Genomic DNA, 25,069 nt, shown 5'->3' on the forward strand with positions numbered 1-25,069 from the left:
ACATGAAAAATGTCACCTTAAGTTAACAAATATATAATTGGTTCTGCAATGTTGAAAAGTGACGCAGCGTTTTAAGGCACTGCGTCTCAGTGCTAGAGGTGTCACCACAGACACCCTGGTTCGAATCCAGGCTGTATCACAACCGGCCGTGATTGGGAGTCCCATAGGGCGGCGCGTAATTGGCCCAGCTTTGTCTGGGTTTGGCCGGTGTAGGCCGTCATTGTAAATAACAATTTGTTCTTAACTGACTTGCCTAGTTAAAAAAAGTTTAAATTCAATAAAACATCAAATCAATATCAATTTAAACCAATTTTATTTTTTAAATGTAGAATTATTTAAGAAGATAGTAAAAAATATCTGGTTTTAGACATTCAAGCATAGCCTGGAGTTGTTTTTTATCAAAAATAATCATCCCCCCAGGCTACTAAGTCAAAGAAACCCATCATGTTGCCAGTGACCTTCATGGATGGCACCACTAAGACCCTGCTGACTGACTCAGCCACCACAGCCAGTGAGCTGTGTCATTCCCTGGCCGACAAGATCAGCCTCCAAGACCGCTTCGGTTTCTCCCTCTTCATCGCCCTGTTTGACAAGGTACTGGACTGGACCTCACTCGCTTCATCTGAGAGAGAGATGCGTGTTGATGTGCACACACACGCATGTATGCAAGCAGGGACACACTCTTGCTTACTGAATAACTCACTCAAGCATACAGTCTCACAAACTTGTTTGAGAAGCTATCGAGCCCACGTTTATTAACAATGATGAATGTCCATTCTTCCCCCTCTCCCCCCAGGTATCCTCATTGGGCAGCGGCAGCGACCATGTGATGGATGCCGTGTCGCAGTGCGAGCAGTATGCCAAGGACAGGGAGTCCAGGAGAGGAATGCTCCCTGGCGCCTTTTCTTCAGGAAGGAGATCTTCACGCCCTGGCACAATCCTGGCGACGACAGTGTGGCCACCAACCTCATCTACCAGCAGACTGTCCGGGGAGTCAAGTTCGGCGAGTACCACTGCGAGAGGGTGAGTGGGGAATGAGGGCAGAGGGATGAAGGCATGTATGAGGAGGGAGGTTAGAGGTGAGAGAGCAAATTTGGGGAATTGCTCTTTGATTGTGTCTTTTCCACTCTTCCTCTCTCTCTTATAGGTTGATGAATGATGTGAGATGGCGTTTTTATGTGGTATTTAGTTAATTCTTATGTACGTTAAACAAAAATGTAAACGCAACGTCTAAAGTGTTGGTCCCATGTTTCATGAGCTGAAATTAAAGATCCCAGAAATGTTCCATACGCACAAAAAGCTTATTTCCCTTAATTTTCTGTACAAATTTGTTTCATCCCTGTTAGTGAGCATTTCTCATTTGCCAAGATATGCCACACCTCAGGTGGATGGATTATCAAGAAGCTGATTAAACAGCCTGATCATTACACAGGTGCACCTTGTGCTGGGGACAATAAAAGGACATACTAAAATATGCAGTTTTGTAACACAACACAATGCCACAGACATCTTAAGTTTTGAGGGAGTGTGCAATTGGCATGGTCAATGCAGGAATGTCCAACAGAGCTGTTGCCAGAGAATTTAATATTAATTTCTCAGCCATAAGCCATCTCCAACAACATTTTAGAGAATTTGGCAGTACGTCCAACTGGTCTCACAACAGCAGACCACGTGTAACCACGCCAGCCCAGGACCTCGACATCTGGCTTCTTCACCTGCGGGATCGTCTGAGACCAGCCATCCGAACAGCTGATGAAACTGTGGGCTTGCACAACCAAATAATTTCTGCACAAACTGTCAGAAACCGTCTCGGGGAAGCTCATCTGCGTGCTCGTCGTCCTCACCAGGGTCTTGACCTGACTGCAGTTCGGCGTCGTAACCGACTTCAGTGGGCAAATGCTCACCTTCGATGGCCACTGGCACGCTGGAGAAGTGTGCTCTTCACGGATGAATTCCGGATTCAACTGTATCGGGCAGATGGCAGACGTATGCCGTCGTGTGGGCAAGTGGTTTGCTGATGTCAACGTTGTGAAGAGTACCCCATGGTGGCGGTGGGGTTATGGTATGGACAGGCATAAACTACGGACAACATACACAATTACATGTCATTGATGGCAATTTGAATGCACAAGATCCTGATGCCCATTGTCGTGCCATTCATCTTCCGCCATCACCTCATATTTCAGCATGATAATGCAAGGCCCCATGTCGCAAGGATCTGTACACAACTCCGGGAAGCTAAAAATGTCCCAGTTCTTCCACGGCCCGCATACTCACCTGACATGTCACCCATTGAGTATGTTTGGGATGTGTAGGACAATGTGTTCCAGTTCCTGCCAATATCCAGCAACTTCGCACAGCGGGACAACATTCCACAGGCCACAATCAACAGCCTGATCAACTCTGTGAAGGACATGTATTGTGCTGCATGAGGCAAATGGTGGTCACACCAAATTCTGACTGGTTTTCTGATCCACGCTCCTACTTTTTTTTTTAAGGTATCTGTGACCAACATATCCATTTCTGTATTCCCAGTCATGTGAAATCCACAGATTAGGGCCTAATGAATTTATTTCAATTGACGAATTTCGTTATATGAACTACATCTTTGAAATTGTTGAATGTTATCTTTTTATTTTTGTTCAGTGTATATGTGAATGCACATTCATGCCTGATGTTTATTTGTAAAATATGAGAATGTTCTGCCTTATCTCTCACTCACTCCATCTATCCACTCTCCCTCTCTCAATCTCCCTCTCTCTTACTCAGGACGAGGATCTGGCGGAGCTGGCGGAGCTGGCATCTCAGCAGTACTACGTAGACTATGGCTCAGAGATCCTCCAAGAGTGCCTCCTCAACCTCATCCCCTCCTACATCCCTGACCGTGAAATCAGCTCCGCCAAGACCACTGACAAGTGGGCTCAGCTAGTTGTCTCTTCCCACAAAAAGGTAGGTGTCCCCCAAGGATCAGTCACACCGCCCTTCACTTTCTGACCCCAAATCTGTTTCTCGTGCTCTTACAACAGGATTTGTCCTTTGAACAATTTGTCACTATAATCAGGGATGTAGTGGATAAACACATGTAAGCACTTTTTCCACTGCTTATGCTTTAGTGAATAGCGTTTAAGCGTCTACTACGCCAAATTATTGTTTTCTGAATTAGCATTTGTTAATCGTCGCCATCATATCAGTCAGCGTTCAGTGTTTACCCACCTTTGTTTTTACCACTACAACTTGACTATATTGTCTTATGAACAGTACATACGCTCACACACCCAGTTCTCAAACAGTCTCTCTAATCCCTCCTCTGCCTCAGGGAGTTTACACTCAGAAGAGGTTGGACCCTCAGAATGTGAAAGAGGACGTGGTTGACTTTGCTCGTTTTAAGTGGCCTTTACTCTTCTCACGCTTCTACGAGGCCTTCAAATTTTCAGGTAAGTCTACTGTTGATATTTATGGGAGTTTTGGCCAATGTAATACAAGGGATGTAACACTAGTTATATTTCTGAGAAAGACCTGTATCGTATCCATGATATCATGACTAAACGTAGGTTGAAATGACCTCTAAGTAAACTTTGAACCCCTCAGGACCCAGCCTGCCTAAGAATGACGTCATTGTGGCAGTGAACTGGACCGGGGTCTACTTTGTAGATGAGCAGGAGCAGGTCCTTTTGGAACTCTCTTTCCCAGAGATCACTGCTGTGTCCAGTAGCAGGTAATGCTGCTACTATTCCTGTCTCTCAATAGACTGTAGTCATTATTCGTCAATGATAATTAGATATGTTTTCATTCAATCGTTTGGGGAGGGCAGGCAATGCAAATAGTCTGGGTAGCTATTTGACTAGATGTTCAGGAGTCTTATGGCTTGGGGGTAGAAGCGGTTTAGAAGCCTCTTGGACCTATTCTTGGTGCGCCGGTACCGCTTTCCGTGTGGTTGCAGAGAGAACAGTCTATGACTAGGGTGGCTGGAGTCTTTGACAGTTTTTAGGGCTTTCCTCTGACACCGCCTGGTATAGAGGTCCTGGATGGCAGGAAGCTTGGCCCCAGTGATGTACTGGTCTGTTTGCACTACCCTCTGTAGTGCCTTGCGGTCGAAGGCTGAGCAGTTGCCATACCAGGCAGTGATGCAACCGGTCAGGATGCTCTCGATGGTACAGCTGTAGAACCTTTTGAGGACCCATGCCAAATCTTTTCAGTCTCCTGAGGGGGAATAGGTTTTGTCGTGCCCGCTTCACGACTGTCATGGTGTGCTTGGACCATGTTAGATTGTTGGTGATGTGGACACCAAGGAACTTGAAGCTCTCAACCTGCTCCACTAATGCCCCGTCGATGAGAATGGGGGTGTACTCGGTCCTCTTTTTCCTGTAGTCCACAATAATCTCCTTAGTCTTGATCACGTGGAGGGATATATTGTTGTCCTGACAACACACGGCCAGGTCTGTGACTTCCTCCCTATAGGCTGTCTTGTCGTTGTCGGTGATCAGGCCTACCACTGTTGTGTCATCGGCAAATTTAATGATGGTGTTGAAGTCGTGCCTGGACGTGCAGTCATGAGTGAACAGGGAGTAGTGGAGGGGCTGAGCACACATCCCTGAGGGGCCCTGTGTTGAGGATCAGCGTGGCGGATGTGTTGTTACCTCCCCTTACCACCTGGGGGGCAGCCCGTCAGGAAGTCTAGGATCCAGTTGCAGTGGGAGGTGTTTAGTCCCAGGGTCCTTAGCTTATTGATGAGCTTTGAGGGCACTATGGTGTTGAACGCTGAGCTGTAGTCAATTAATAACATTCTCACATAGCTGTTCCTTTTGTCCAGGTGGGAAAGGGCAGTGTGGAGTGCAATAGAGATTGCATCATCTGTGGATCTGTTGGGGCGGTATGCAAATTGGAGTGGGTCTAGGGTTTCTAGGATAATGATGTTGATGTGATCCATGACCAGCCTATCAAAGCACTTCATGGCTACAGACGTGAGAGCTACTGGTTGGTAGTCATTTAGGCAGGTTACCTTAGTGTTCTTAGGCACAGGCACTATGGTGGTCTGCTTAAAACATGTTGGTATTACAGACTCGAACAGGGAGAGGTTGAAAATGTCAGTGAAGACACTTGCTAGTTGGTCAGCGCATGCTCGCAGTAATGATTGTAATGATAAAAAAAATATTTTTTTCAGTTGTAATATACAAGCTAAATATATTACATTATTAAATATATAAACTAAAATATGGAAAGATGTGAATATACAATTTTTTTCATGTTTAGACCCATATAAAATATAAGTACAACAATATTATAATCTGTATCATTGTTTTGATATTGTAAGAATTATTTCCCTTGACAGAGGGGGTAAGCTCCAGGGCCAGAGCTTCTCAAAGGAGACGAGTACACGTTCACCTCAAACAATGCAGAGGACATCTGTGAGCTTATTGTGACCTTCTTGGAAGGCCTCAGGAAGAGGTCAAAGTTTGGTGGCGCTGCTGGACTGCCCCAACCCCGGTAAGTAACCTACTAGTGCCTGCTATTTACTTTATCTTATTAGGTTTATTACCCAGGGGCAACGCACATTGATCAACATTGGAAACACTTTCTAAGAACAGGTCATGTTTTTCAAAGCAAACAAGGGAAAGTATGGTAAATGACTGGTTTTGTTGGTGTTTTCTTGTACAGAGGCATGTTTTTCAGCACCACCACATATGACGTTCCCTCACAGGGGACAATAAAGTTATTTGAATAGAATTTCCATTGAATTGAATGTTGTGTTCCCTTAGTTGGCGCCGCGGGGTGGGCTCACGGGGTCAACGACAGGACCAAGCAGCGGGGGGACTTTCCGGCCGACTGCGTCTACGTCCTTCCCACTGTCACCCGGCCACAGTATGACATCGTGGTGAGTGACCTCATGACTAGGGTTGCAAAATTCCCTGTAATTTTCCGAAGTTCCAGAAACATTTAGAAACTGTGCTCATGGGTCATTTTGGAGATCTATGGAAACTTGGGGAATTTATACCGCAATATGACATTGTGGTGATTATGACCTCAGGAATTGCCAAGCTCCATACTGCCTTTACAGCTCCTATTCTGTAGTTTCTCTTTTACTGAAGTTTTTCTTCCTCTCTGTCTTCCTCTCTGCTCCCTTCCCTCTCCACCTCTCTCTCTCTCTTCCTCTCTGCTCCCTTCCCTCTCCACCTCACTCTCTCTCTTCCTCTCTGCTCCCTTCCCTCTCCACCTCTCTCTCTCTCTTCCTCTCTGCTCCCTTCCCTCTCCACCTCACTCTCTCTCTTCCTCTCTGCTCCCTTCCCTCTCCACCTCTCTCTCTCTCTTCCTCTCTGCTCCCTTCCCTCTCCACCTCACTCTCTCTCTTCCTCTCTGCTCCCTTCCCTCTCCACCTCTCTCTCTCTCTGCTCCCTTCCCTCTCCACCTCTTTCTCTCTCTCTCCCTCTTCCTCTCTGCTCCCTTCCCTCTCCATCTCTCTCTCTCTCTCTTCCTCTCTGCTCCCTTCCCTCTCCACCTCTCTCTCTCTCTCTCTCTCTCTCTCTCTCTCTCTCCTCTCTCTCTCTCTCTCTCTCTCTCTTCCTCTCTGCTCCCTTCCCTCTCTACCTCTCTCTCTCTCTCTTCCTCTCTGCTCCCTTCCCTCTCTACCTCTCTCTCTTCCTCTCTGCTCCCTTCCCTCTCCACCTTTCTCTCTTCCTCTCTGCTCCCTTCCCTCTCCACCTCTCTCTCTCTCTCTCTCTTCCTCTCTGCTCCCTTCCCTCTCCACCTCTCTCTCTCTCTCTTCTGCTCCCTTCCCTCTCCACCTCTCTCTCTCTCTCTTCTGCTCCCTTCCCTCTCCACCTCTCTCTCTCTTTCTTCTGCTCCCTTCCATCTCCACCTTTCTCTTTCTTCTGCTCCCTCTCCTCTCCACCTCTCGTCCCTTTTTTCTCCATCTCACTCTTCCTCTCTTTTTCCCCCTTCCCTCTGCATCTCTCTCCCCTCTCTCTCTTTGCTAGGCTCTGGTAACTATGACTCCAGACCAGAGAAGAGAGTCCATCAACCTGTCCCAGGTGGCCCTGGCTGAGAGTGAGGACAAGGTCAAGCCTTACACCCTAGAGGAGTTCTCCTACGACTACTTCAGGTAGCCTCACTCACTCACTCACACTCACTCACTCACTCACACTCACTCTTCTCCTCCCCCCCTCTAGACCCCCTCCTAAGAGCACTCTGAGCAGGGTAATGATCACTAAGTGCCGGGGGAAGGAGCGTCTGTGGTGTTGCAGCAGGGAGCCCCTCAAACAGCCTCTGCTGAAGGTGGTGCTGGCCCAGGAAGAGCTCTCCCAGGAGGCTCAACTGGCCTTTGTTGATATCCTTACTGCCCTGCAGCCATTGTGTATCGAATACTTTTTTATGCCTCATGCCCAAATCCTCTTAAAGTAACTTTATTGAGCTACACAATCAATTTTAAATAGATTTTTATTTTATTTTTATTTCAACTTTATTTAACCAGGTAGGCCAGTTGAGAACATGTTCTCATTTACAACTGCGACCTGGCAAAGCTGTGCCACAAAAACAACAACACAGAGTTACACATAAATAAACGTACAGTCAATAACACAATAGAGAAATCTATGTACTGTGTGTGCAAATGTGGAAGAGTAGGGAGGTAAGGCAATAAATAGACCATAGAGGTGAAATAATTACAATTTAGCATTAACACTGGAGTGATAGATGATGATGTGCAAGTAGAGATACTGGGGTCCAAACGAGCAAGAGGATAAATAACAATATGGGGATGAGGTAGTTGGGTGTGCTATTTACAGATGGGCTGTGTACAGGTACAGTGATCAGTAAGCTGCTCTGACAGCTGATGCTTAAAGTTAGAGAGGGAGCTATGACTCCAGCTTAAGTGATTTTTGCAATTCGTTCCAGTCATTGGCAGCAGAGAACTGGAAGGAAAGGCGGCCAATGGAAGTGTTGGCTTTGGGGATGACCAGTGAAATATACCTGCTGGAGCGCGTGCTAAGGGTGGGTGTTGCTATGGTGACCAGTGAGCTGAGATAAGGCGGCGCTTTACCTAGCAAAGACTTATAGATGACCTGAAGCCAGTGGGTTTGGCGACAAAGATGTAGTGAGGGCCAGCAAACGAGAGCATACAGATCGCAGTGGTGGGTAGTATATGGGGCTTTGGTGACAAAATGGATGGCACTGTGATAGACTACATCTAATTTGCTGAGTAGAGTGTTGGAGGCTATTTTGTAAATGACATCGCCGAAGTCAAGGATCGGTAGGATAGTCAGTTTTACGAGGGTATGTTTGGCAGCATGAGTGAAGGAGGATTTGATGCGAAATAGGAAGCCGATTCTAGATTTAATTTTAGAATGGAGATGCTTAATGTGAGTCTGGAAGTAGAGTTTACAGTCTAACCAGACACCTAGGTATTTGTAATTGTCCACATATTCTAAGTCAGAACCGTCCAGAGTAGTGATGCTAGTCGGGCGGGCGAGTGCGAACAACAATCGGTTGAAGAGCATGCATTTAGTTTTACTAGCATTTAAAGCAGTTGGAGGCCATGGAAGGAGTGTTGTATGGCATTGAAGCTCGTTTTGAGGTTTGTTAACAGTGTCCAAAGAAGGGCCAGATGTTTACAGAATGGTGTCGTCTATGTAGAGGTGATTCAGAGAATCACCAGCAGCAAGAGCGACATCATTGATATATACAGAGAAAAGAGTCGGCCCGAGAATTGAACCCTGTGGCACCTCCATAGAGACTGCCAGAATTCCGGACAACAGGCCCGCCGATTTGACACACTGAACTCTATCTGAGAAGTAGTTGGTGAACCAGGCGAGGCAGTCATTTGAGAAATCAAGGCTATTGAGTCTGCCTATAAGAATGCAGTGATTGACAGAGTCGAAAGCCTTGGCCAGGTCGATGAAGACCGCTGCACAGTACTGTCTTTTATCGATGGTGGTTATGATATCGTTTAGGACTTTGAGCGTGGCTGAGGTGCACCCATGACCAGCTCGGAAACCAGATTGCATAGTGGAGAAGGTATAGTGGGATTCGAAATGGTCGGTTATCGGTTTGTTAACTTAGCTTTCGAAGATTTTAGAAAGGCAAGGCAGGATGGATATAGGTCTAGAACAGTTTGGGTCTAGAGTGTCTCTCCCTTTGAAGAGGGGTTACTTTACATTTAACATATTGACGTGCATTGATTTTTGGATGCTGAACAGTTAGCATTAGGAGACAATGGCCAGGTAAAAAAAAACAAAGCAATTGATTACTATCTGACCTTGCCCATAGACTGCCTACTGGGTAATGAAACCGATCTGTAATTTGGGTGAACTATCCCTTTAAATGTGATGCAAACCTCAACAGGTCAAGGTAGCAGGTAGCCAAGTGGTTAGAGCGTTGGACTAGTAACCGAAAGGTTGCAAGATCAAATCCCCGAGCTGATAAGGTAAAAGAAATCTGTCGTTCTGCACCTGAACAAGGCCGTCATTGAAAATAAGAATTTGTTCTTAACTGACCTGCCTAGTTAAAATAAAGGTAAAATAAATAATGTACAGTGCCTTTAGAAAGTATTCAGACCCCTTAACTGTTTCCACATTTCTTTACGTTACATCCTTATTCTAAAATTGATTAAATAAAATCAAAAATCCTCAGCAATCTATACAAAATTTCCTATAATGACAAAGCAAAAAGATGTTTTTTTTTACATTGTAAAACAGATACCTTATTTACATAAGTATTCAGAAACTTTGCCATTGATCATCCTTGATGTTTCTACAACTTGATTGTAGTCCACCTGTGGTAAATGAAATTGATTGGACATGATTTGGAAAGGCACACACCTGTCTATATAAGGTCCCACAGTTGACAGTGCGTGGCAGAGCAAAAAAATAGCGTTGATGCTGAAGGAATTGTATGTAGAGCTCTGACACAGGATTGTGTCGAGGCACAGATTTTTGGGAAAGGTAGCAAAAAAATTCTGCAGCATTGAAGGTCCCCTGAGAACACAGTGGCCTCCATCATTCTTAAATGGAATAAGTTTGGAACCACTAAGACTCTTCCTAGAGCTGACCACCCAGCCAAACTGAGCAATCGGATGAGAAGGGCCTTGGTCAAGGAGGTGACAGAGAACCCGATGGTCACTCTGACAGAGCTCTGGGAGAACCTTCCAGAAGGACAACCATCTCTGCAGCACTCCACCAATCAGGCCTTTATGTTAGAGTCCATTTCCATCCCCACGCTACACGGATATGGTTTTTAGTTGTATACGCCAATCACACACCTGGCTTAAGGGATACTGCTGCACGATGGGAATTCCATTTGTGGATAACTTTGCAGCTTTTACAGACCGACCAGGTCTATTTCTTCGGGACAATTTACATCTTAACAGGTATGGCTCCAGCATCCTCTCCACCAACATGTCTCTTACTCTTGCCTCATGTAGAGCCTTTGATACCTGACGTTGTGTATTTTCGGGGGTTGACTTTTGGGATTGTACGCTCCCCAATCAGACTACGTTCAATGCTCCTCTCCCAGTTTCATTAATTAGTCCCTCAATTGCAAATATGGAACAAACTACAGTTAACAAGCTTTCTGCAATTCCTAGATTATTGTCCAATCACCGTATTGCGAATACTACTCACATGCAGAGAGGTATTGTTAGTAGTAATCTTGTCCCCATAAAATTGAGCTCTGTCAATAGCTCGAAAATGGTTTATTGCTCATCCAGTGCAGCTTCAGGTGCTACCTTGGATACTCCATCTGATATGAATTCCCGTAGCAATGGCATTGGAATAATTCATTTGAATGCTAGAAGCCTGATCCAAAAGTTGGACTTTATTGAAATTTTGGTCTCACAATCAAATGTTGACGTATTGGTTGTATCTGAATCGTGGCTGTGTGATTCTGTGCTGGATTCAGATGTTCAGTTGTTTGGGTACAATATTTATAGAGCTGATAGACTTGGTAGAGGTGGTGGTATCGCGATTTATGTAAAATGCTGCTTAAATGTTTCTGTGTCCATATCAACCTCTGTCCCAAAGCAATATGAATGTCTAGTTTTACATTTGGTACTTGGTAATAATGCTCATTTAACTCTAGGAGGGGTATATCGCGCCCCCCCCCCCCCCCCCCCCCAGCTCCTCCTTGTACTCTATGCAAATTACCTGATATACTGTCTAATTATGCAAACTCTGAATTACTGATTTTGGGAGATTTTAACCTGGATTGGCTTTCACCAGTATCCGATAAATTAAAAGACATTTGTACTGAGCTAAATCTAACTCAGCTGATAACTAAACCAACCCGTCCCAACTTTAAGAACCCAGTAAAATCTACTCTACTAGACATTATTCTAACAAATACCAACCATAAATACACAGCCAGTGGGGTTTTTGCAAATGATATCAGTGACCACTGCCCTATTGCTTGTATTAGAGATACCAGGCTGAAACACTCTGATCCCTGTATAATCTCTAAGAGAAATGATAAACATTTTCTCACAGCAAGCTTTTATCCTTGACTTATATCACTCTGAGTTTTTATCCACTTGCTGCTTTCTGGACCCGGTTTTAGCCCTTGCTTTTTTCTCTTCTATTGTTACCTCTGTCTGATAAACATGCCCCGCTTAAGAATCACAGAGTAAGAAACCGAACCAGTTCTTGGTTCTCTCCTGAATTGTCAGGTCTTTTCCTGCAAAAGAATCGGGCCTGGGCCTTGGCGAGGAAAAAAGGTACCCCAGCTGATTGGCTGTTTTTTAGGCAATTGAGAAATAAATGTACTGCAGCTGTCAAAAAGGCAAAATCAAATTACTTCCTTAATGCTATGACAGATTCTGCAGGAGATCCTGCAAAATTCTGGAAAACCGTTAATTCACTGAAACGGGGAAATTCTGCTGTTTCTCTTCCTAAGCAAATTACCTCAGATTCCTGTATCCTAAGTGAAAAAAATATTTGTGATGCTTTTAATAAGCATTTCATCTCTGCTGGTTTTTTATTTGAAAGGAAAAGTGGCCATTGTGGTACTGGCCAGTTAGTTGATTTTTCGTCTTGCTTTTCAACCGTTACTCTGAAAAATGGTAACCCTGTTTTTAGTTTCCAGAAAATAACCGAAGCAGAGGTTCTAGCTGCCCTGTGTGCCATTGATACTAAGAAATCCTTAGCCGCTGACAATTTAGACCCGTACGTACTTAAGTGTGCTGCACCAATCTTTGCTGGTTCAGTGACACACATTTTTAATCTAACATTAAGCACAGGAAATATCCCTAACGTGTGGAAAGCAGCTTTTGTTTTGCCATTACATAAGGGAGGTGACGGTAGTGATTTGGATAACTATTGACCCATCTCTAGGCTCCCTTGTCTGGCAAAGAATCCTAGAATCTATAGTCAAACAGTTACAATCTTTTCTTTAGCACCAATCAATCTGGTTTTAGATCTAAACACAGTACCACATCGGCCACTATGCTTGTTGTAAATGATATTGCAAATGCCTTAGATAATCGAAAGCACTGTGCTGCGTTGTTTGTAGATTTGTCAAAAGCTTTTGACACTGTAGACCATGCTATCCTTTTGAGTAAGCTGTCATCTATAGGACTGGGCACTGATGCCTGCCGATAGTCATAAAACCATCTTAAAGATAGAACTCAGGCTGTCATGGTCGACGGGGTCAAGTCTGACCCCTTACAGTTACTTAAAGAGGTCCCTCAGGGTTCAATAATTGGCCCACTATTGTTCTCACTTTATATAAACAACATTGGTGATGATGTCAGATATTGTAAATTCCATTTATATGCAGATGACACAGTGATGTACTCTATTGCTCCAACAGCAGACCAAGCTTTAATGCAGTTGGAGTCTGATTTTAGGATACTACAGGGGTCTCTTTTACAGCTTAAACTTGTTTTAAACGCTAAGAAAACAAATGTCATGTTTTTTTCTAGGTCTAAACTCTCAGTTAGAAACACTTTTGTAATCACTAGCTTGGATGGTACTCAAATCAAACAGGTCTCTGCATATAAATACTTAGGGGTATGGTTAGATGATAGGCTTTCTTTTAAAAAACATGTTACTGAATTGGGAAAAAAGGTCAAATTCAAGATAGGGTTCCTTTACAGAAACAGGGCTTGTCTGTCCTCCATAAATAGAAAACAAATTGTGCAGGCTACTTTTATGTCCGTTTTAGATTATGGTGATATTCTCTATATGCATGCATCGGCAAACACATTAAAACCACTGGATGCTATTTACCATTGTGCACTCAGGTTTATCACGGGTGATAGTTACAAAACTCATCACTGTATCCTATATCAACATGTGGGTGGGCCTCTATCTGTGAGGCGAGAGCAACATGCTCTCTTGTTTATTTAGAAAGCACTTCTTTTAAAACTACCTCTATATATCATCATTAATTTCCACTAGATATACAAATTTTAAAACCAGATCACAGATGTGGATTACATTAGACTCCTGCGGTCTCCACAGAGTTGGGTAGGACTGCCTTTAGTTCCTTTGCACCTTATTTATGGAACAAACTGCAGATCCAACTTAAGTTAGACACTCTGGTGTCCCTTGCCCATTTCAAAAATGTTATGGAGGATCAATATGATGTTGTCTGTGATTGTTTCTGTTGATTTGTGTCTTTGTTTTGTATGTTTGAAATGTTCTTGTCTGTATGCCTAAAACGGTACATGTCAACATGTTTACACAGGGCACAGCCGTAAAAGAGATCCAGGTCTCAGTCTGTTTTCCCTGTTAAAATAAAGATAAAAAAAAAAGAAGAGTGGCCAGACGGAAGCCAATCCTCAGTAAAAGGCGCATGACAGCCTGCTTGGAGTTTGCCAAAAGTTACCTAAACAAGATTCTCTGGTATGATTAAACCAAGATTGAACTCTTTGGCCTGAATGCCAAGCTTCAAGTCTGGAGGAAACTTGGCACCATCCCTGCAGTGAAACATGGTGGTGGCAGCACCATGTTGTGGGGATGTTTTTCAGCGGCAGGGACTGGGAGACTATTCAGGATGGAGGCACAGATGAACAGAGCAAAGTACAGAGAGATCCTTGATGAAAACCTGCTCCAAAGCACTCAGGACCACAGACTGGGGCGAAGTTTCACCTGCCAACAGGACAACGACCCAAAGCACACAGCCAAGACAGCGCTGGAGTGGCATCGGGACAAGTCTCTGAATGTCCTTGAGTGGCCCAGCCACTTCCCAGTCTTGAACCCGATCGAACAACTCTGGAGGGACCTTAAAATAGCTGTGCAGCATCGCTCCCCATCCAACCTGACAGAGCTTGAGAGGATCTGCAGAGAAGAATGGGAGAAACTTCTCAAATACAGGTGTGCCAAGCTTGTAGCATCATACTCAAGAAGACTCGATGCTGTAATCACTGCCAAATATTATATTTCAGTTTTTTTCATTAAGGGGTATTGTGTGTAGATTGATGAAGGAAAAAACAATTTAATCCATTTTTGAATAAGGCTGTAACGTAGCAAACTGATGAAAAGGTCAAAGGGTCTGAATACTTTCCGAAGGCACTGTACATTATGTAGTAATGCATCATGGTTTTATGTCTGTGTTTAGCGTGTGTGGTCTTGTGGTCAATGTTTGGTCATGGTCCTTCACCGCTCCCCTGCACCCCTGATGAAGTGTATGGGTGACTACCTGTCCAAGCGAGTGCGTTCGGTCAACGAGCTGACCAGCCAGATCTTTGAGGGAGCGCTGAAGGCAGAGCCACTCAAAGACGCAATCTACTGTCAGATCCTCAAACAGATCACAGAGAACCACATCAAGTATGTCTGACTGTGCAGTCTACACACATGTACTCTCTCAGGGAAGTTGTGGTCATATGGGGATTGACCATGGTGTGTATTTGTGTGTGGCTGTGGCGTGTCTGCCTGCCTGCCTGTGGGTGTGCAGGTACAGCGAGGAGAAGGGCTGGGAGCTGCTGTGGTTTTGTACAGGTCTGTTCCACCCCAGTAACATTCTGCTACCCCACGTCCAGAAGTTCCTCCAGGCTAAGAAGCACCACCCCCTCGCCCCTGACTGCATGCAGAGACTCCAGAAGGCCTTACGGTAAATCTTACCCGCATGTAAATTATATTTACTTTACTTTAAGTGTTTCGACATATACACACATTACAGGTACAACCATTTTGGCAAAAGTATACTTTTTTTTGAGTTTCTCAGCCATGTAAACAGAGGATAAAAATACTTATGTATTTACGCAAGGGACAAATCCTAATTTGAGATCCATGCAAGATTTACAAAAAACATTTGAGTTGTGTGTGGATCTCAAGTAAGGATTCGGCTCTTAACTCGAGAGCCACTCAAGATCCATGCCATCTTACTCACATTCCTTCCTTTGTCTTTCTATTGTCTTCCTCTGGGTGAACTAACAGTCCAACAGTAATTGTAGCATGATGTACTACAGTACCCATACTGCTCTGTACCCAAAATGCTCTCTCCTTACTAATACAGTAATGGATCCAGGAAGTACCCGCCTCACCTAGTGGAGGTGGAGGCCATCCAGCACAAGACCACGCAGATCTTTCACAAAGTGTTCTTCCCCGATGACACAGATGAGGTGAGAGGTCAACAAGTCGCAATGGCACAATGAGGCCCAAAACGTGAAGTCAACATTGAGACAATGTTGTGTATTTGCTGGGTAACAGTGACAAATACAGCACACATGCTGACTTATTATAACCTGGAATTAATTGTGTGGTCAAATTTATAGCAAATAGTGTAAATGTAGCTTCTTTTTTTTTTTACAAGCTTTTGAGGTGGAGTCAAGCACCAAGGCCAAAGAGTTCTCTCTGAACATCTCATGCAGACTGCTCCTCAAGTCTTCTGAGGGCTTCAGCCTGTTTGTCAAGATCACTGACAAGGTACACTACTAGGATATGACCGATATCCCATCTGAAATCTACAGTGGTGAAACTGCCACGTCCGTTTGCGATATTACAACAACAAAGAAATTACTTCAAACAAAGACATCAGTTTTTTTCCCCTCAGACATCATTGTGTCCGAGGTCATTAGGTGTGATAAAACAGCAGAATATGTACAGTGACTTTTTTTACCGTGATGCTGGATGTTCCTCCTTCATTTCATCAACAAAACTAAAATAATAGCAAAGGTGCTGGGGTGAACAGTGCGGCTGTTTCCCCTTTTACTGATAAGCCTCACCAGCAAGAAAAACTGGTTGCAATGACGTCATTAGGACGTGTTTTTTTACTTTGCGGTCAGGTTGTATACTGATTGTAAAATGATATTTTTTAAACATGACATATTTAACTGGTTGTAATCTGTTTATATGACCAGATAACAAGTATGACATCTTTCCCTGACTTCTTGATGACTTCATGAAAAAAGACTTCTCCTGTTTGCAATCTGGTCGTGTCTGGTTGTAATCCGATGTTTCTACAACTAGAAAATAATTTTACAACCAGAAAATTACGTCATTATGACCCATGCAAAAGCTTGCCCTCTGGATCAGTACAAGACTGTGTTCTTGTAACATACAAAAATACACCCAAATAATAATATATAATTTCATAATATTTATCCAAATTATATACAGTATATTACAGTATGAGTCGCAGATCTTATTTCAAACCTGGGCTTTTTTGAAAGATTCTATACCTCTCTATACCTCCACTAGGGGTTTACACCAATTTTATTTTTGTAAGATTTCACTACTGTCGGAATGTGAGGGTGATTCGAATTACTCTAGATAAACGGTATCAATATTTGTGTTTGACCTTTGCTGGTTGTTTCCAGGTCATCAGTGTGCCTGAGGGGGATTTCTTCTTTGACTTTGTAAGGCATCTGACTGACTGGATCAAAAAAGCTAGACCAGCAAAGGACGGTAAAGACATGTCTTGACTGTAGAGGGCCCTAGATTCAGTAGAAAGGTTACCCATAGGAAGATTATCCATGATTGGATCTGCTCTTTATCACCTTTAATTCTCCAAGACAAAAATGTGCTTTATTCAACAACAACAAGATATATGGGGTATTTTCTCAGAGAAACAACCATATTTAATCTTAGATCTGTGTCTCACTGATCAAAATATGAGTTTTCTAAAGCCTCAGAAGTTTCCTTTCAACTTTCCTGTAGGCGTCTGACATTTGCTAGGTCCACAAGAAAGAAAGACAGACAGTCAACCATCCTATTAATCCTAAGGATGAATTGGTGATCCCACTTTCAGCACCCAGTGCAGCCTTCAGGGTTGGGCCAAATAAACATTTAATCAAACATTGTGTGTCACGTCAACACGTTGTGGCAAGGGTTAATGCTAGGTGAAGGTTAAGCTTGGGTTTGGGAACTTGCCATCTATGTAGATGTATTAAAATGACAAGTATGTCCTGAATCTCTCTCTCGTCCATCTGTAGGTATAGTGATTTCACTGTGCTATCAGGTGTTCTTCATGAAGAAACTGTGGACCAATACCATGCCAGGGAAAGACTCCATGGCCGACTCCATCTTTCACTACTACCAGGTGTGTGTGTGTGTGTGCGCGCGCAGAGTCATTTAAATGGTAAAAATAATAATCTTTTAATGTGGCATGAACACAACCAGTCATGATATTTTCATCTGATTGTCACACAAATCACTTCAAAAAGTTGTTTATCCACTCCAAAATAATTCCAGCATCCAAACTGCATGTATACTCGCGCCATTTGATGAATGGAAATATACATCTGTTACAAAACACCAGAAAGCGTGCCTAATGACATTCAGTGATTGCTGTTGATTAGGCCTCGATTAATTTATGGTCTTGCTGACAAATTGACCTTTTTTGAAGCATGGAAAGTCGGAACACCTGAAATGGGGCTGAAACTGTCCCAGGAAAAGTGGGATGGTCACCCTTCCACACACGGTCAATTTACTAGACTAGGCTATGGGTATTGCCATGAACTTCAAATAGGCCCACCGGTAGCAAGTGATGTAGTGGTAAAAAAAATGGGTGGGTAAACTCTGATTGCCGGTCACAGTAAAAAAAAAAAGTAACGCTCCCATTTCATTTCAATGCATTTTTCTAAAAAAAGGTGGGTGAACAGCGTTTATTTGCATTTACCCTCCACTAGGCCTACACCACTGCCAATAGCCTACCCTCTCAGCCAAGGGAATTTTACACAATATGAACACACGCAGAACAGGTAGCCTACATTTAATATAATACATGACTTGAATCAAAACATGTTTTACACCCTACAGTGGCTTGCGAAAGATATTCACCCCTTTGGCATTTTTCCTATTTTGTTGCCTTGTATCATTTGATTTGCACAACATGCCTACCAGTTTTGAAGATGAATACAACAAAAAAACTGAACTTGAGCGTGCATAACTATTCACCCCCCAAGTCAATACTTTAGAGCCACCTTTTGCAGCAATTACAGCTGCATGTCTCTTGGGGTATGTCTCTATAAGCTTGGCACATCTAGCCACTGGGATTTTTTCCCATTCTTCAAGGCAAAACTGCTCCAGCTCCTTCAAGTTGGATGGGTTCCACTGGTGTAAAGCAATCTTTAAGTCATACCACATATTCTCAATTGGATTGAAGTCTGGGCTTTGATTAGGCCATTCCAAGACATTTAAATGTTTCCCCTTAAACCGCTCGAGTGTTGCTTTAGCCGTATGCTTAGGGTCGTTGTCCTGCTGGAAGGTGATCTTCCGTCCCTGTCTCAAATCTCTGGAAGACTGAAACAGGTTTCCCTCAATAATTTCCCTGTATTTAGCGCCATCCATCAATCCATCAATTCTGTCCAGTTTCCCAGTCCCTGCTGATGAAAAACATCCCCACAGCATTATGCTGCAACCACCATGCTTCACTGTGGGGATGTTGTTCTCGGGGTGATGAGAGGTGTTGGGTTTGTGCCAGACATAGCGTTTTCCTTGATGGCCAAAAAGCTCAATTTTAGTTTCATCTGACCAGAGTACCTTCTTCCATTTGTTTGGGGAGTCTCCCATGTGCCTTTTGGCAAACACCAAACATGTTTGCAAATTTCTTTCTTTAAGCAATGGCTTTTTTTCTGGTCACTCTTCCGTAATGCCCAGCTCTGTGGAGTGTACGGCTTAAAGTGGTCCTATGGACAGTTACTCCAATCTCCGCTGTGGAGCTTTGCAGCTTCTTCAGGGTTATCTTTGGTCTCTTTGTTGCCTCTCTGGTTGATGCCCTCCTTGCTTGGTCTGTGAGTTTTGATGGGTGGCCCTCTCTTGGCAGGTTTGTTGTGGTGCCATATTCTTTCAATTTTTTAATAAAGGATTTAATGGTGCTCTGTGGGATGTTCAAAGTTTCAGATATTTTTTAAAAACCCAACCTTGGTTTGTACTTCTCCACAACTTTGTCCCTGACCTGTTTGGAGAGCTCCTTGGTCTTCATGGTGCCGCTTGCTTGGTGATGCCCCTTGCTTAGTGGTGTTGCAAACTCTGGGGCCTTTCAGAACAGGTATCTCAGTGTGTATATATATATATATACTGAGATCATGTGACACTTAGATTGCATGCAGGTGGACTTTATTTAACTAATTATGTGACTTCTGAATTTGGACTGTTTTGTGTATGTCCATTACATGAAATCCAAATAAAAATAATTTTAAATTACAGGTTGTAATGCAACAAAATAGGAAAAACGCCAAGGGGAATGAATACTTTTGCAAGGCACTGTAGTTCATGAGTTGTCCATAAGTCATGAGTTAATGCTTGAAGTCTTCACAGATCGTGTGACATAAAACACCTTTAAGTATCAAAAGTAAAATTCCTTATATTAAACCATTTTTTTATTTTATTTTATTAACGGATAGCCACGGGCATACTCCAACACTCAGACAGAATTTACATACGAAACTTGTGTGTTTAGTGAGTCTGCCAGATCAGTGTACAAATACAAGTACAAATACCCCTAAAAAAACGACTTAGTACTTTAAAATATGTTTACTTAAGTACTTTACACCACAGTGCATGAGAGCATTCTTGTGTGTGTGGTCATGTGCTTGACTGTCTGCATATTTGTTTAAGTGTATTGACCCTACTCGCTGCTCTCTTTTCAGGAGCTTCCCAAATATCTCCGTAGTTACCACAAGTGTTCCCGGGAAGAGGTTTTCCAGCTGGGAGCGCTGATCTACAGGGTGAAGTTCGAGGAGGACAAATCCCAGTTTCACAACATTCCCAAGATGCTGAAGGAGCTGATCCCTCAGGACCAGACCAGACACCTCTCGCCTGACGTCTGGAAAGGGGTGAGTTGTAAAATCATAATTCTTGTAGGACTAGTTTATCTGGACCGCGTGACCTGACCGAGAGAAACTATACGAGTGCTGATCTAGGATCAGTTTTGCATTTTAGGTCATAAAGAATAAGAGGGGGACCCTGAATGTAGGTCCCATTCTTTGTGAATACCCTTACCGCTTCTGGCAAACAGCTGTGGCAAATATTTGGCCAATTTTCTGCAAATCTGCAGCAAGCTCAAATTTCCACATGCAAATTGGTTTTGTAGCAAACTATTATGACAAATTTGCGGTGACTTGTGAACTTCTGGCAAACAATTCTAGGAGACTTGTGGTGAACATTCTACTGATTATGGAAATTAGATCAAGGTTTTGGTTACTTTATATATTAAAAACATTGAAATGTTTTATCTACATAACCAAATCACATCATTTTAAATGAATTTGATTCTCACAGAGAACTAAACATACAACAGTTTGAAAATACACAAAACAACATGTATTCATTTTCTTAATAGATAAAAATAAATCCAATACAACATGAAATCATCAGAATGCTAAATAAAATATTTTTTTAAATATTTTTATGTAGTTACGACATTTACATGAGAGAAATATGAACACCATAGGGATGTTGACCTTAGGATGTTTAACTCGTTTTGGACTTCTAACCCCTTTTAAACATTGTGTGTCTGAGGTAGAGTGGTGTTTGAGGGTGGATCATGAAGGGGTCCGGGGAGGGATCTTCTCACAAAAACGTCTGTAAAGTCTGAATGGTTTGAGCTCGTCGATGAAATGCTGAGACTCTCACGAACATGTAATGCTGTTTTGCTCTGTGATGCTCATAAGCCACACATGAGTAGATAGAAGGTAAGGAGTTCTACATAGAAAATCACAGGACATAGTGTCTATAATACTCTAAGCTTTTGTTGCTGTCACATTGTTGCTGTCACAAACTCTACACGGTTGTCACTAACTAGTTGGATATTCATTTCCCGCTGAGCAAACAATTTCTGTATTTACTGAATTCTTTTTTATAAGGTTTTGGCTTGACAGACTATTTTTTTGTGTTCTCCTTTTAGCCCTGGTTGTCCTGAAAAGAAAATGGTAAAACACTTAATTGTGAGGCGAAATATAAGGGCTGGGCATGCAGATAAATGAAAGTAGTGAGAGAAAAAAATCAGACTTTTGCTGGGGTCTGGTGAACTGTTTGCCACTAGTGGCAATAAGTATTATTATTGTGGCAGATTCACCACTAGTGGCAAACATTTGCAAACTTCTGGCACCATTTATAGCTCCCAGACGAGCTAAATACATTCTATGCTCGTTTCGAGGCAGACAATACCGAGCCATCGGGGAAGACTCGCTGCTCCGGACCAGGTGCTTTCACACTCCGAGGCTGACGTGAGGAAAACTCTAAAAAGAGTGAATAGTCATGAAGCTGCCAGCCCAGATGGCATTCCTGGCCTCGTCCTCAGTGTCTGCTGACCAGCTGGCGGGCGTCTTCTTGGACATCTTCAACCTGTCCCTGTCCCAGGCTGTAGTCCCCACCTGCTTCAAGGAGACCACCATCGTCCCAGTGTCCAAGAAAAACAAGGTGACATACCAAAATTAATATCGCCCCGTCACACTCACCCCAGTCATCAAATAGTGCTTCGATAGGCTGGCCATGACCCACATCAAGGCCAGCATGCCAGGCACACTGGACCCACTCCAATTTGCCTACTGCTCTAACAGATCCACAGAAGATGCCATTTCCATCGCTATTCACACAGCCAATAACACATCTGGACAAGAGGAACACCTATGTGAGAACGCTGTTCATTGACTACAGTTCAGCATTCAACAATTTTGTTCCTTCCAAGCTCGACACCAAGCTCAGAGCCCTGGGTCTGGACACCACCCTCTGCAACTGGATCCTGGACTTCCTGACGGGCAGATCACAGGCTGTGAGTATTGGCAACAACACATCCTCCACATTGACTCTTAACACAGGGACCCCCCAGGGGTGTGTCCTCAGCCCCCCAATCCCCCCTTCCCCAAAACACATGTAAATATTGGACTATAATTGTGCCTTTCTGTACTATACTTATGCTAAAATGTTGATTCTATTCTACTGAGACATTTACTTTATGTTCATATTCTTATCTTGTATTATTTCTTATTTTTGTTGCATTGTCAAGAAGGAACCTATTAGTTTGCACTATTTAGTTTGCAGCAAATTTGCCACAAACTTGCGACAAGCTTGCCCCCCAAAAATATTTTTTGAATGGGGCCATGGTCCTAGTCATTGTGTCATCAAAAATATATAAACATCATGCTAATTAAATTGTCTGCGCAAGGATTTTGTGCTAATTTAGCATAGGTACTATAGTTCAGTGAACTATGCTTGCGTGAAGAGTAACCTTGCCTGAGACCTAAAGACTTGCTCTAGCTTCTCAAATAAATGCCTAAGCTTTTGGTTAGTGGGCTAACACAGGCTTGTAGTGCATAAGAAACCAGGGTTTCAATCATATTTGGTCACACACTCTGCTGCTTGTTTGTCTGTCTCACACTCTATAGTGGCGTTGTTCAACAAGCAGTCGGGGAAGACTCGAGAGGAGGCCAAGCTATCATTCCTCAAAGTCATCCTCAACTGGCCTACATTTGGCTCGGCCTTCTTTGAAGTCAAGGTAAAGATTTATATAGGAATGCTGTATGGATTTCTGTATGAATTCATGTTATTGTGCAGATCCGGGGCAGAATGATCTTTGTTTGTGGGGTTATTCTTTAGTGCTTTAGAGTTACCGTGTGCATTTGAGAGTGCTGTTGGGTACTTTAGGAAGTTTTTGTTCCAATGTTCAAATAACTTGTCTTGATCAATGGTCAGAACACTCAACTCAATCTCAGGTCTTGGACTATTGTTATTGACCTGCTCAGAGAGTTGCTGTGAATTCCTTGCTACTTTCTTTTGATGTATTGTTGTTTTATTTATGTATTATCTTTGTCAGTGTATACAGTACATTTACCTATTGTCTGCCTCAATCACAGTATTTATTTATATGATTAATAAAAAATAGTTCACAAACTCAAGATGTTTGTTATAGATTTGTAAGATACCACTTACAACTTAACGGATGTTCTCCTATTCAACAGCAAACCACTGATCCAAACTTCCCAGAGACCCTCTTGATAGCAATAAACAAACGTGGTGTCAGCCTGATCGACCCCAAGTCAAAGGTGACTGACGGACGGACGGACTTCTCCAATTCCCACCTGAACAGGACATCTTAACGACTCACCCGTTCACTAGGATCTCCAACTGGAGTAGAAACACCTACTTCCACATCACCATCGGCAACATGGTCCGAGGCACCAAGCTGCTGTGTGAGACCTCACTGGTGAGCTACTGGACATTTCAACACTCACAATATGACATGACATGAGATGTCAATGGCTCTCAGGCAGTGTTGGTATACAGTATTTAGGGATATCCTATTTTAGATTCCTCTACACAAACAGTGCCTTCGGAAAGTATTCAGACCCCTTGACTTTGTCCACAGTTTATGTTACAGCCTTATTCTAAAATGTATAACATTATTTTTTTCCCTCATCAATCTACACACAATAACCCATAATGACAAAGTGAAAAAGATTTTAAAAATAAATAAAAACAGAAATACCTTATTTACGTATCCAGACTCAAAATTTAGCTCAGGTGCATCCTGTTTCCATTGATCATCCTTAAGATGTTTTTACAACTTGTCCACCTGTGGTAAATTCAATTGATTGGACATGATTTGGAAAGGCACACACCTGTCTTTATAAGATCTCACAGTTGACATTGCAAAAACAAAGCCATGAGGCCGAAGGAATTGTCCTTAGAGCTCTGAGACAGGATTGTGTCGAGGCACAGCTCTGGGGAAGGATACCAAAAAATGTCTGCAGCATTGAAGGTCTCCAAGAACACAGTGGCCTCCATCATTCTGATATGGAAGAAGTTTGGAACCACCAAGACTCTTCCTAGAGCTGGCCGCCCAGCCAAATTGAGCAATCGGGGGAGAAGGGCCTTGGTCAGGGAGGTGACCAAGAACCTGATGATCACTCTGACAGAGTTCCTCTGTGGAGATAGGAGAACCTTCTAGAAGGACAACCATCTCTGCAGCACTCTACCAATCAGCCCTTTATGGTAGAGTGGCCAGACTTAAGCCACTCTTTAGTAAAAGGCACAAGACAGCCTTCTTGGAATTTGCCAAAAGACATCTAAAGGACTCTGACCATGAGAAACAAGATTCTCTGGTCTGATGAAACCAAGATTGAACTCTTTGGCCTTAATACCAAGTGTCACATCTGGAGGAAACCTGGCACCATCCCTACAGTGAAGCATGGTGGTGGCAGCATCATGCTGTGGAGATGTTTTTCAGCGGCAGGGACTGGGAGACTAGTCAGGATCGAGGGGAAGATTGAATGGAGCAAATTAGAGATCCTTGATGAAAACCTGCTCCAGAGCGCTCAGGACCTCAGACTGGGGCAAAGTTTCACATTCCAACAGGACATCGACCCTAAGCACACAGCCAAGACAACGCAGGAGTGGCTTCGGGACAAGTCTCTGAATGTCTTTGATTGGTCCAGCCAGAGCCCGGACTTGAACCCGATCGACATCTCTGGAGAGACCTGAAAATAGCTGTGCAGTGACTCTCCCTGCCCAACCTGACAGAGCTTGAGAGTATCTGCAGAGAAGAATGAGAGAAACTCCCCAAATACAGGTGTGCCAAGCTTGTAGCGTCCTTCCCAAGACGACTCGATGCTATAATCGCTGCCAAAGGTTCTTCAACTAAGTACTGAGTATAGGGTCTGAATACTTATGAAAACGTAATATTTCCATTTTTTACTTGTAAT

At 43.3% G+C, this 25,069-nt stretch overlaps 1 pseudogene; it reads left to right on the top strand.

The window, feature by feature from the left end:
* The window catches only part of LOC115149637 (unconventional myosin-VIIa-like), an 81,151-nt pseudogene that overhangs the window by 53,937 nt on the left and 2,145 nt on the right, over nt 1-25,069 (top strand).

This window comes from Salmo trutta, chromosome 15, assembly GCF_901001165.1.
Source record: "Salmo trutta chromosome 15, fSalTru1.1, whole genome shotgun sequence".
Taxonomy (NCBI): Eukaryota; Metazoa; Chordata; class Actinopteri; order Salmoniformes; family Salmonidae; genus Salmo; species Salmo trutta.